The sequence below is a fragment of the Arachis ipaensis genome, chromosome B1 (genome assembly GCF_059453495.1).
Source record: "Arachis ipaensis isolate K30076 ecotype BB chromosome B1, ASM5945349v1, whole genome shotgun sequence".
Taxonomy (NCBI): domain Eukaryota; kingdom Viridiplantae; phylum Streptophyta; class Magnoliopsida; order Fabales; family Fabaceae; genus Arachis; species Arachis ipaensis.
In genome coordinates, this window is record NC_142436.1 from 109,428,130 (window position 1) to 109,439,433 (window position 11,304).

Here is an 11,304-nt window from a genome sequence, read left to right on the forward strand (position 1 = left end):
TCTATTCATTCATAATAACAGGCTTTTCACAATTCACAATTTTAGGAGTAGATGTAGTTTTAGAGAGAGAGGTTCTCTCCTCTCTCTTAGGATTAGGATTTAGGATTTCTCTTAGTTTTAGGAGTGCCTCTCAATCCTAGGTTCAATGTTCCTTTTATTTATTTTTCTAATTTAATTTATAAACTCTTCTATGTTACATTTGATTTCTTTTATTAATGTAATTCGAGGTATTTTCAGATTTAATTTTGCCTTTCTTTATTTACATGAATGCTTTTAATTTAATTTAGATTTTCCCCTTTTGGCTTTGGTTAAATAATTGGAGACACTTGAATTATCAAACTCATTGTTGATTGAAAATTGGAATTCTTCAAGAATTAATTCGGGTTCCAATAACTCTGACTTTTCCCAAAGAAAGACTAGGACTTGAGGAATCAGAATTAATTCATCCACTTAACTTACCTTCATAGTTAGAGGTTAATAAAGTGGGAGAAAAATCCAATTCTCATTACAATTGATAAGGATAGCCAGGATAGGACTTCCAGTTTTCATACCTTGCCAAGAGTCTATTTTATAGTTATTTATTTTATTCTTATTATCATTCAACATACCACTTCCTTACTTTCAAAACCCCCAATTTACAAGACTCATAACCAATAATAAGAACATACCTCCCTGCAATTCCTTGAGAAGACGACCCGAGGTTTAAATACTCGGTTATCAATTTTAAAGGGGTTTGTTACTTGTGACAACCAAAACATTTGTATGAAAGGACTTTTGTTGGTTTAGAAACTATACTTGCAACGAGGATTTATCTGCAAATTTCTAGACCACGCAAAAGTTCTCTCATCAAACGCAGTCACGAAGAACCTAGTTTTTGAACCGTATCGGTTAGGAGTGTTGATTCTATTTTTCGTAAATAGTCTCAGTTTGACGAACCGGACTCGATTCATGAGAGAAGAGAGATAATAGGATAATATTATCATTATATTAGTATTAGAAGTTGCTTGAAAGATATTATAAGGTTACCTGGTCTATTTTAGTTAAAAACAGGAAATCGGTTTAACCGGGTTCACAGTTTACTGGTGCAGCTTAGCACCAGCACTCCCTGATGACTTTAACAATACTAAGGCCTCATCATACATGTTCTATTCTCATAATAAATATGTTACTAGTGTCATTTATACTAGTAGCTAAGAAAATAGTTTTTAGAGATATTTTTATAAGTGTTCCGATACATCTAGTTTTAGTAGTTATACACCTGAAATATTTTAATATTATTTTAACCCACCTCGAAGCCAACCAATCACAACTCACCCTACGCCCCCAAGACACTCCAAGGCTGGTCATTTACTACCTTTGGCCGAAACTGAGAAGAGAGAAAAGAGAGAAACTTTCATGCACTTAAATCTTCAAAGCTTGATTTCTTCTGAACTAAAACTCAAATCAAAACTCTCATTTCACAAAAATGATCCTCTCTTCTTCCTCTACATAACCATATAACATATCAAGACTAGAAATAAGGTGATATGGCTGTCTCCCTCCCTCTTCAATTCGGTTTTCAAGGAAACATGCTTAAACATGTGTTTTCTTGATGTTCTTCCTTAGGAATCATGCTAAACCTGACTTGAGGGCCAAGAAACGTTAATTTCCAGTAAGTCTAAGGTGAGATATTTCTTCCTAACGTGTTGAGAGAGATTTGGTCAGTTGAGAGTTTGTGGATTTAAAGTTGTTCTTGATGTGATTTAGGAGGAAAAAGTGCTTAAGGACCACCTGAAAGTATAACCGAATTTGGAGCAGCAAAACCAGGTAGGGTTTGACAAAATTAATCTTGATTATTTGTTTTTGAGTTGTGTGAATGTTGTATGATTTGGCTGTGCTAAAAATTGGTTGCATATATGATTGATTCTTGGTGAAAATTTGGTGAAATTTTGATGAAATTTGATGAAATTCAAGCATTGAGTTTGTGTTCTTGGAGCAGCTGGAAAATGAAACCCTAGGCCCTAAATTGGGGTTCAATTTGTGTTAAAATCATGTAGAAAATATGGGGTTTTAGTGGCTGGGAATTTATTTTGAATTTTGGTAAAAATCGGTTGTTGAAAAGACTGAAAAACGGGTAAAAACAGAGAAAGAATCTGAAGATTTTACGAAGAACATGAAGAACACTTTGAGTGTGATGAAGAACATTGAAGAACACCTTTTAGATCTTAGAAAGGGCAAGGAAGTAAATATTTTGGTGTTTGAGGGGTTATTTTGTAATTTTTGAAAGTTAGGGTGGTTAAAGTAGAAATATTAAAAGTTACCGAGGTAAAAAGTTTATTTTAAAGGTTAAAAGGTAAAGGCAGGGTAATTTTCGAAAATTTAGTAATAAAATAATAAATAATAATAAAATATTATATAATAATATTTAATTAAAAATAATATTTTAATAAAAATAATAAAATAATGCGGAAAAGGCAGTTTTCTGTAAAAGCTTTAGAAAGACAACTTTAAGCGTAGAATCTCATAATTACCTTCATAAAACACTTAGGGAGTGGTAATAACATGTTAGTGAGGCAAAGATAAAGGAAAGATAAGAAGTTAAAGAAAAGATAAAAACCAAAGAAAAGTCTGTAAAGTTTTAATAATAGAAAAACAGACAGAGATTAGTGAACGAACTAGGGCAAACTAGTTAGTCCTTGAGTTGTGACTAGGGTTAGGTATTATATGAAAAGTTAAAATGTTTCAGTATAGACTTAATGAACCTATACTTAGGACAGGCTAACTATTCATTCCGAAATTTACATAAGCCTTAAAAACAAATATTAAACAGAGAAATCAGAGCAGAATAAAGTAACACAGAGAACAGAGTAACCAGAGTAAAGTAAAGAGATAAAGAAAAAAAGAGTAATAGGGATATAGAGAAGAGAGTAATGAGAGCAGAGGAAACACATACAGAGAAAAGAGTAATCAGAGCAGAGTAAACAGACAAAGAGAAAAGAGTAGTAAAACCCACGGACGGATAATTGGTTAAATACGGGAAGTACCCACGAACTGAATGATCATTGATCTCGGGGAAACCTATGAACTATTAACTATTTTATATGCGGGAAAAACCCATGAATTGATAATCATTGATTACGGGAATAACCCATGAACTGTTGTATGTTGATCTCGGGTATAACCCATGAACTGAAGATTACTGTATTGTTGAGTATTGATCTCGGGTATAGCCCACGAACTGAGGATCGTGTTTGTTGTTGTATGTTGATCTCGGGGAAACCCACGAACTGAGGATCTCTGTTTTATTTGTGTATTGATCTCGGGGAAACCCACAAATTGAGGATCTTTGTTTTGTTTGTGTGTTGATCTCTGGGACGCCCACGAACTGAGGATCACTGTTTCCCCTTGTGCGTATATTATAGGGTTGAGCTTTGCGCCGACTGTCGGTAGTCACGAAGGAGTGGTATTCTTACCAACGACACGTATGCACTAAGGACACAAAGGGAAACCATATCTGGGACTTGTTCCTAGGTAATGTCGGGCTGCAGGGTGTAAACCGACACGTGAGCTCATGGCCTGCATAGGACAGACATGCATCATACTTGGTTGTGCATTTCCTCTGTTATGATTGTTGAATGAATGTATGCTTTGTTTGTTTGTATTTTATTCTTTGTATTTGTGTTTTATTTTCTTGTATTCTTTTGTTTGCGTTCTGCTTTCTGTTTTTTCTATTTTCTCTATTTATCTGTATCTTCTGTTCACTATTTCTCGGTATTTTGCTATTCGTCTGCTACACAACACGGAATTAATGAACTTAACTAGTAACCCCGGCCCTACTAAGAACTCCCCAGTTCTTACCCCTCCCCCTTCAGATGGAAGCATGAGCTCCCTTCCGTAATTCGCTGACTATCGTACGCAAAAAGGATTCCACTCTAGGTAGTCTTCTGAGTCTAGAGTGAACTCCGTTTCTATTTATATGTATATACTGTGAGACCAACCAACGTCTGCACCCCGTTCGTATGCGCACTTTGGCCTAAATCCTGTGTACGAGACTCCTGTTGTGTGGCTACCTGATGGAGTACCAGTGGGACGTCATATGGCAATGTATGATCGTGCAGAGGAGTAGTAGTCGACCTTCCACCTTTTGATGACGTTCCACCTGACTTGAGTTTTGAAGACTTAGAACGTACTTTCTCTCGCTTTAGTAGTTTAGAGGGACTAGGTGAGTATAGAGTCTAGGCTAGCCTGGGCGCCAGCTTAGGGACTTCTTGAACAGGTCAGGGCCTGGGATGTTATATGTATATATATGTATATAGTTATTATCTAGCTATATCTAGGGGTGTTCTAACTAAAGATCTTTACTCTAATAAAGGCTGGATAACCGAACGTTATTAATTGTTGAGATGTATATAAGTGTGGTTGTTTATAATTGTTTTATCTGTTATCAGTTGTGAATTGATTATGAATGATTTCGTCTATTAATTCAAACGTTTTCAAAAAAAAGGTACCTCGCAAAATAACTACGTTTTTAACAGCGAATCAGGCTCATATAATAAATAATAGATAATAATTAGGAAGACAAGTTAGTAACGCTCAGTTTTCAGTATGATCTAGACATACTGAAAATTGGGTCGTTATAGTTGAGCTGCTGGACTTCTTTGACACAGGTCAGACTTTTCATGCTAAGTATGGCCTGGCATTTATCTGGGTTTGCTTCGATCCCTCTTTGAATGAGCATGAAGCCTAGAAATTTGCCGGCTTCTACTTTGAAGGTGCACTTTGTGGGGTTAAGTCTCTGATAAACCACTATTTTATAGTTTATATTGTGTTTAATTGTGTGGTTTTGTCTTGATCCTTACCCACTTATTCATCAATTTAGCATGCATTTAGATTTCCTTCCTAAATTCAGTACATGTTTGAAAATTGCTTCCTAGAGACTTTAATTATTTAATTTTAATTCTCCTTTATTCCATTCGATGCCTTGATCTGTGTGTCAAGTGTTTCAGGCTTTATAGGGCATGAATGAGATGGAGATTGGAGAGGAAGCTAGCAAAAATGGAAGGAACACAAGAATTTGAGGAGATAACCAGCGAGAAGCGACGCGGTCGCATGGCTCACGCGACCGCGCGAAGGAGCACAAATCGCAGTGACGCGGCCGCATGGCTTGCGCGGCCGCGCGAATTGGAAAGCGCAAGTGACGCGGTAGCGTGGATGACGCAAACGTGTGGAGAGGAAAAAGCGCAAGCGACGCGTCCGCATGGATGACGCGATCGCGTGACATGTGCAATCTGCATAATCTGCAGGATTCGCTGGGGGCGATTTTGGACCTTATTTCAGCCCAGTTCTCGGCCCGGAGCAGCAGACTAGAGTCAGAGAATATGCAGAAACAACACACATTCATTCAGTAGTTTTTAGATTTAGTTTTTTTTCACTCTCTTAGGTTTTTTCTCTCTAGTTTTGAGGATTTCAATTTTCAATTAGTTTTAGCATTGGAACATTGAGAAGAGTTATTTCCTCATCAAGACTTCATCATTCTAGTTTGTTCTCTTAACTTGGTTTTATTCTTCCATGTTCTTTGTTATGTTCAATTTTGTCATTCAGATACTTTTATGATTAATTAATGCAAGGATTATTTCTTTTTAATTCAATTTCAATTCCAATAATCATGTCTTCTTTTAATTCCCTTTCATGTGCTATGGATTCTTTATTTACAATGCGCGAGTAGTTTCATTACTTGATGGGGAGTTGATTAAAAGGAACTCTTGAGTTGGAAGGAATGAAGGAGAAATTTGTAGTTGGGTTAAATGTTGGATTGCTATCCTGTCACCAACGCCAATCCCTTTGAACTAAGTGGGTTGCAACTCGTGAACAGATCTGGCATTCCAACTTGTTTAACTTTCCCTTACCTAGTAAAGGATAACCAAACAGAGTAACCGTTAATTTTAAATCAATCTTAAAAATCACTCCATCAATGATAGAGATTCTAACTAATCAATTCCCAGTCAAGGCTTTTATTTATATTATTTAAAATTCCTCAATTTAAATTCCAATTTACTTAGCTCAACTTCTTGGAACATCTGATTAATAAAACAGCAGACTTTTCTGCAACTCGTTGGGAGACGACCAGGGACTTAAAACACCCAGTAATTTTAAATTAAACTCTCTGTGACATATTTCTAAATTGATAGGCAGATTTTCGGTGAGTTAATAACTATACTTGCAACGTAACCATTTTAATAAATTTTTAATTCACCAGCTTCTGCTTCCCATCAATTTTTGGCGCCGTTGCCGGGGAGTTGCAATAGAGTGCTAATTTTATTAATTAGAATTTATTTATTTGCATTTTATTTAATTTTGCTACTATGAGCTGCATGTTTCTTCCGCCAAATGACACGTTCACTTCCTGATCCGCGCTTGCTAATATTCGATCCTGAAATTGAAAGAACAATTTCACGAATAAGGCGAGAACAGCGTAGGTTAGCCCGCTCTGAGGGCGGATCTGAAAGTGAATCTGAGGAAGAAACCAGCCCCCGTTCTGCTGATTCGGTTGTTTTACGTGCAGAAAACATGGCAGCTAGAAGAGTTACCATTCAGGAGGAAGGAGCTCCTGATTTTACAATGCAACCGTTTCAAGCGCATCATCCAGCGGTAGCTACAGATTTTGAAATAAAGACCGCACTATTAATTTTGATGCCCAAGTTTCATGGCCTACCTGCTCAAGAGCCTATCAAGCACTTGAGAGATTTCCAGGTAGCCTGTTCTACTGTCAGGCGTGATGGCACTGATGAAATTTCAATTCTGCTGAAAGCTTTTCCGTTCTCTCTTGAGGGAAAAGCAAGAGAGTGGTACTACACTCAACCTATAGCAAATGTATCCAACTGGGATACACTCAGAAAGGAGTTTCTGGAGAAATTCTTCCCATCTGAAGTTACTGATAAACTGAGGAAGGATATCTCTACAATTGTTCAGGATGACAATGAGACTCTCTTTGAATACTGGGAGCGCTTCAATAATCTTCTGGAAGCATGCCCCCACCACATGATTGACAAGATCGTGCTACTCAGCTATATCACACAAGGTATGAGGCCCCAAGATAAGACCACATTGGAAAGTGCCAGCAATGGGTCTATGAAGAAGTAGAAGACCACTGATGAAGCTTGGCAATTGATCAGTGATTTAGCTGAATCTACTCGGAACCACAGACAGAAGCAAGACCGTTCAAAAGCCGTTGCAGAAGTATCTTCTGGCATAGAGACTGCTGCTCTAAATCAAAGCATCTGTGAAATGACCAACCTGCTGAAGCAAATGCAGTTGAATCAACAAGCTCAGCAAACTCAACCGCAGCAAAACCAACAACTAGTTCCACAAAGAATTTGCGGAATTTGTGCTGATTACAGCCATTACACTGATGAATGCCCGCAGCTCCAACAAGAAGACAACATGGTGGCATCCACTCACAACTTCTATGACCGCCCCAACCAAGGGTACAATCAAAGTGGAAATAATAACCATGGATGGCAGGACAATTCAAACCAGAATTGGAGGGAAAACAATAATAGGGGAGGTAGAGATAATCAAGGAAATCAGAGGTGGAATAATAACAACAACAGGCAGCAAAATCAACCTTACCGAGCACCTCACCTGAGGCAAAACCAAGGACCACCGAACAATCAACAGCAAACCTCTTAATTTACTCATTCTTCGGTATCTTCTAATGAAGATTTATTACAAGCTTTTGAGAAAAGACAACTGGCCATGGAAAGTACCATCGTGAACACTATTAACGCCAGTCTGAATGGTCTCACCTCTACTCTGCAAGCTTTTATGACACAGCTTGGTTCAACACAAAATTCCAGCAACCAATCTTCAAGCACCACTGGAATCCCCTCTCAATCGTTACCCAATCAGAAGGGAGGCATTAATGCCATCACCCTGAGGTCCGGAACCACACTGCAGGAGAGGAATCAAGAGGAACCCAGCTCACCAGAATACGCCTCAGCTGAAGAGGTGGTAGAAGTCGAAGATGTTGAAAAGGAAGAGGATATACAGGAGATAGCTGAAGAAGAGATAGCTCAACCACAGGAAGAAGCACCAAAAGGCGCAAGCACCACAGAACCCACTATTCCCATTCCATTTCCACAGCTTGCAAGGAAGCCCAGGAAGCAGCTGGAACCTGATCCTAAAATGATAGAAATATTCAAAAAGGTTGAGGTAACTGTTCCCCTTTTTGATGTTATTCAGCAGGTACCTAAATATGCAAAGTTTCTAAAAGACTTATGTATCCATAAAGACAAGATTAATGAATTAGAAACTATTCCTTTAGGTAGTTCTATATCTGCTTTAATGGGAGGATTACCTGAAAAATGTAGTGATTCAGGTCCTTGCATAGTTAGTTGTACTATTGGTGGCATAGTAATTTATGATTGCATGTGTGATTTAGGAGCATGTGTCAGTATAATGCCTTTGTCCATATATGATGTTTTAAGGCTCCCTCCCTTAAAAAGGTCGGCAGCTCATTTTGTGTTAGCAGATAAAAGCATTATTACAGTGGCTGGAGTTGCTGAAGATGTTTTGGTGAATATTAAAGGGCTCACATTTCCCACTGATTTTTATATCTTGGAGATGCCCCATAATGATTCAGATAAGCCATCATCGATCCTACTTGGAAGACCATTCCTGAAGACATCAAAATTCAAATTGGATGCTTTTTCAGGAACATACTCCTTTGAAATAGATGGCCGCATAGTGATCTTCAATCTGAATGGGGTCATTAACAACCCCCCAGAAGATCGTTCTATCTTCCAGTGTGATGTCATAGACGAAGGTATGGCTGAAGTTCAAAAAGAAGAGTTTGAAGAGAGGCACACTGGACAAGGTCCGAGTGTGGGGACCCTCTTAACTGACAGTGAGGGCACTTCGCCATTTTCACGAGCTCCAGATAATCCAGAGCCTGCCCATGATCAAAAGTTAGAATTGAAACCTCTTCCTCCACACCTTAAATATGCTTTATCTCAAGGACGAGCAGAAGCTTCCGGTTATTATTGCAAGAGAACTGACTTCTCAACAAGAAGAGCAGCTACTTGATGTGCTAAGGAAGTATAAGAAGGCAATTGGGTGGAGTTTGGAAGACATAGTGGGAATCAACCCTCAAGTATGCGAGCACAGAATATTTTTAGAAGAGGGAGCAAGACCTGTCCGTCAACCCCAGAGAAGATTGAATCCCACCATCTTGGAAGTTGTCAAGAAGGAGGTGACCAGACTATTGGAGGCCGGTATCATATATCCCATTTCAGACAGTGAATGGGTAAGCCCAGTACAAGTGGTGCCCAAGAAGTCCGGAGTCACTACCGTGAAGAATGAGCATGGAGAGCTCATAGCAACTAGAGTTCAGAATGCTTGGAGAGTCTGCATTGATTACAAGCGTCTCAACCAAGCTACCCGTAAGGATCACTACCCACTTCCATTCATTGATCAAATGCTGGATCGCCTGTCAGGTAAATCACATTACTACTTTCTAGATGGTTACACAAGTTATTTCCAGATTCATATAGCTCCTGAGGATCAGGAAAAGACTACTTTTACATGTCCTTTTGGGACCTATGCTTATAAGAGAATGCCCTTTGGCTTGTGCAATGCACCAGCCACCTTCCAAAGGTGTATGATGAGTCTTTTCTCTGATCTTATTGAGGACTGTATGGAAGTTTTTATGGACGATTTTAGCGTTTATGGTGATTCTTTTAACCTTTGCTTAGATGGATTATCTAGAGTATTAGATAGATGTGTTAATACAAACCTTGTATTGAATTTCGAAAAATGCCACTTTATGGTAAAGCAAGGGATTGTATTAGGACATGTGGTATCTAATAATGGCATTTCTGTAGACCCAGCAAAGGTGAATGTTATTTCTAGTTTACCTTACCCCTCTTCTGTGAGGGAAGTCCGTTCGTTCCTTGGCCATGCAGGTTTCTACAGGAGATTTATTAGGGACTTTAGTAAGGTGGCACTTCCCTTATCCAGATTACTGCAGAAGGACATTGAGTTTGAGTTCAGTGATGATTGCAAACAAGCATTTGATAAGTTGAAGACTGCTCTAACTCAAGCCCCAATTGTGAGAGGACCCGACTGGAGCCAGCCATTCGAAATCATGTGCGATGCTTCCAACCATGCAGTAGGAGCAGCGCTGGCTCAGCGTGAAGGTAAGGATCCTTTTGTTATTGCCTATGCGTCTAAGACTTTAGACACTGCCCAGTCCAATTATACTACTACTAAGAAAGAGCTACTTGCTATTGTTTTCGCTCTGGATAAATTCCGGGCTTATTTACTTGGTACTAGAATAGTAGTGTATTCGGACCATGCAGCTCTAAAGTATCTATTAGCTAAAAAGGAATCCAAACCAAGACTTATACGTTGGATACTGCTGTTACAAGAATTTGATTTAGAAATAAAGGATAGGAGTGGTAATCAAAATTTAGTAGCAGACCACTTGAGTCGCCTTGAACATATTAAGGATGATTCTACTCCTATAGATGATAATTTTCTTTTTGACAACCTGCAAGCAGTATCTGAGGTAGTCCCTTGTTATGCACCTGTTGCTAATTATTTAGTTAGCCGCACATTTCCTCCACATTTTTCTAAACATCAAAGAGACAAGCTGAAAAGTGAGTCTAAATATTATATATGGGATGACCCATATTTATGGAGATGTGGCGCTGACCAGATAATTAGACGTTGTGTGCCTCAATCAGAATTCCAGTCCATTTTAGAGGCCTGTCACTCATCTAAGAGTGGAGGACATTTTGGCCCTCAACGAACAGTTAGAAAGATCTTAGACTGTGGATTCTAGTGGCCTACTCTTTTTAGAGATGTTGCTGAGTTTTGTAAATCTTGTCACCCATGCCAAAAATTTGGTAACATATCCAAGAGGGATGAGATGCCTCAACAATATATGCTTTTCTGTGAAATTTTTGATGTTTGGGGCATTGACTTCATGGGTCCATTTCCAAATTCTAGTGGATATTTTTATATATTGTTAGCTGTGGATTATGTTTCCAAATGGGTGGAAGCAATTCCTACCCGCACTGATGATGCTAACACTGTTGTTTCCTTTGTGAGAAACCATATTATATGCCGCTTTGGATCACCACGAGCGATCGTGAGCGATCAAGGCACCCATTTTTGTAACAGGAGACTAACAGGATTGATGAAGAAGCATGGGATAATCCATAAAGTTGCAACAGCTTACCATCCCCAAACTAATGGGCAAGCCGAGGTGCAAACAGAGAAATTAAGCGTATCTTGCAGAAGATAGTAAAGCCTCATAGAAAA

The 11,304-nt window shown here is 38.6% G+C and overlaps 1 non-coding gene across 1 annotated transcript; it reads right to left on the reverse strand.

The window, feature by feature from the left end:
* Window positions 1-6,915: 6,915 nt before the first annotated feature.
* Window positions 6,916-7,023, reverse strand: LOC148577875 (small nucleolar RNA R71). Its single transcript, XR_015903787.1, has one exon. It is a non-coding gene; the product is annotated as a small nucleolar RNA R71 (small nucleolar RNA).
* Between the last annotated feature and the right edge of the window lie 4,281 nt (window positions 7,024-11,304).